This window comes from Mustela nivalis (genome assembly GCF_964662115.1).
Source record: "Mustela nivalis genome assembly, chromosome: 18".
NCBI lineage: Eukaryota > Metazoa > Chordata > Mammalia > Carnivora > Mustelidae > Mustela > Mustela nivalis.
The window spans coordinates 54,864,973-54,868,130 of NC_139037.1; positions in this window are offsets into that span (position 1 = coordinate 54,864,973).

The window sequence follows — 3,158 nt, forward strand, 5'->3', positions numbered from 1 at the left end:
AACTGTCACCAATCCACAATCTACTCCTCCTACCCCAACGTCTGCCATGCTTGGACTCGATCCCTTGACCCTTGGTTCCAAACAGCAACCCTCACACCCACCCCAGAACCCACTTCCTGGTTCAAGGGTAGAGGAAGGCCCCGGCAGCCCCTCTGACTTCTCAGCTGTCAAACGGGGAAGATCACAGAACTACTTCCAGGAGGCCTTTAGGAACCTATCTGGACCCAGAAGATGAACAGCATTTGGAGTATACTAAGTGCTCTGTATCAGCGATGGAGGCCCCACTTCTCCTCCTGCCCCAGAACCATGAATGTCCCTCTGTACTCCAGATCAGAACAATGATTAGCTCAGTATCCCCTTCCGGGTTTCATTATCACAGAATCCTTGGCCTGTGTTCAACCTTCCGCCCTGGGAATAAGCGTGGCTCCCACGTATTGTGTTGCACGTTCACTCCCTCTAGCCCCAACCCCTGCGGGACAAGGATGGGGCTGGGGGGACAGGTTCTATCACTTTCCAGATGAGCTCTGACCTCTCCCCCTAACCCCAGCCAGAGAGGTGAAGCACTCTAGGGAATCAGGGGAGTCCTATGCCAAGGTCTCCCTCCCTGGTCAGCCCCCCATCACCGCCACCTTGGCAGAGGGCCTTAGTCTTTTTTTGCACTGTCCATCGGTGCCAAGTTCTTGCCTGGGACACCCTGCTTCTTTAAGGACGACAATGAGATTTGCAGAGGTGACAGAAGCTACTGCTCACCCCCAGAAAAAGGCACACATACAAACCCACACAACAGCTGGCAGGCCATTTCTGGGTAGCTCGCGAGCATCAGCTATCCCGAGCTCCTCAGGGAACAGTGAAGGGGCTGGTGTGGCCCTAGTTGGCATCTCCTTAAGTGTGCGCATGCCTCTCCCGATCCTGCCCTCCCCAGTGCTCCGGCAGGCCCTGCCCATGATTCAAAGCCTCTCAGGGTTCTGACGTCCCTCTTTAAACATCTTTGCCACCCTCTCCTTCTGCCATCTCTTGGACCTCCAACAAACCTCTTGGGGCCTCTTGTTACAGTTTAATGGGCATCAAGTGCTTCAAACATTTGGGTTTCCTTCACCTTGACAAATGCCCATTTTACAAACAATGAAGCTGGGGATACAGGCCAGTATCCAATTCACCTGGTTAGTGCTGGAGCTGTGATTCAAGTCTGGGCAGCTGGATTCCAAAATCCAACCACAAGGTTATCCTGCCACCAAGGAGATGATAGGGCCCTGCCACCTGCCTTCTGAAAAACCCACCCACTTTTGATAGAGAGCTCTGATCCAAGGCAATGCTGATCGTGGAAATATTTGGCTCCAATCGGAGGTACCAGCCCAGAGCCTCGTGCTACAGGCCATGGTTCAAGGACACCAAGGTCCATCCTCACCTCTCCCAACTTCATTAATTCTAAAAAGCCCACAGTACATCACTGACTCTCCCATTAAGACCCTTAAATATTACTGTAAAACCAGGGCTCTGGAGTCATTCACCTTGGTGATAGTCTAGACAATATCCAAGGTCACAGAACACTCGGGGCTCCTTCTCAATTTCACCAAGAAGGGAATCTATCTAGAATGCAGATGGTCTACCCTTAAATCTTACACCAGGTCAGAACTCATTGACCAGACATCATTGGTGCTGAAGCCAGAGTTCTAGAATACCAAGAGTCCCTTCTTTAAACGGTCCCAGCTCTCAAATGCCAAGGACTTACTCACTGCTCCCTGCTGGGTTCCAGCTGACTTCCAAATTGTTAACTCTTTCTCTAGAACACTGCTCCTCAAACTTAAGCATTAGAATCCTCCCAGGATATTACTGAAAAGTGGGTCCTGACTCAGCCGATCTGAGAATCAGCCCCAGAGTCTACATTTCTACAAGTTCTTGCAGGGGGTGGGGGACTACTGGGGATGGGGATGGATGGACAGAACTCCCAAGGGCGGCAAATCACACTTCGAGCAGCAAGTCTCCAGAACACAGGAATCCATCCACATCTCAACTGCCAGTCTGCTGGTGACCCTGCAGTTCCAGGGTTCAAGAATACAAGAGATCCACCCTTGAGTCCACACTAGGCAGCCAAGAAAAAAGCTGGCCAACTCCTGACACCTGCCACAGCCTACACTGGTCTGAAAACGTATCGAAAAGTACCTACGCTTTTCCCTGCTCGAAGCAAAGCTGAAACTCCCTTCAAGTGGGTACTGGGTTCAAGGACCCCTTGTCCACGAGCAGTATGCAGGAGCCAATGCTGTGTTAGGACAAAAAACTCTGCTTGCTTCTCTCCTGCTCTCTTTCTGGGATCCCCTGCTCTGGGGGAAGCCAGTTGCCATGTTGTGGGGACACTCAAGGTGCCTGTGGCGAGGTCCCCACAGCACAGAAATGCAGTCTCCAGCTGGCAGCCGATCCACACACCTTAAAAGGGAGCCACCTTGAGGCACCTGGGTGGCTCAGTCGGTTGAGCAGTTGAGCCTCTGCCTTCATCTAGGGTCACGATCCTGGACTCCTGGAATCGAGTCCCGCATCCGGTTCCCTGCTCTGGAGTCTGCTTCTCCCTCTGCCCCGCTCCCCTCTTGTGCTCGCTCTCTCTCAAATGAATATTTAAAAAACTCAAAGTGAGGGGCGCCTGGGTGGCTCACTGGGTTAAAGCCTCTGCCTTTGGCTCAGGTCATGATCCCAGAGTCCTGGGATCGAGCCCCACATCAGGCTCTCTGCTCAGCGGGGAGCCTGCTTCCCTTCCTCTCTCTCTGCCTGCCTCTCTGCCTACTTGGGATCTCTGTCAAATAAATAAATAAAATCTTTTAAAAAATAAAAAAACCTCAAAGTGAGCCACCTTGAAAGCGGATCCTATGACCCCAGTCACTCCCCGGAGGACCGCTGTTCTGGCTGACTTGACTGGACCCTTACAGCAGACCCTGGGAGGGGACCACCCAGTGGACCTGCATGCACATTTCTTGTTTTAGGTCACTAAATTTCGGGGTGGGGCTGTGGTGGCTGATTTTACACAGCGAGATCTAAGGCATACAACAACCCCAGCCTGGCCACTTCCGGGGGCTTCCAGAGAAGCCACATTGCAACTCCAGATCCTTTCTCTTTCCGCCACCCCTGGGCCCACCCAGACGCCGCAGGACAGAGGCACTCCAGCCGGCTGA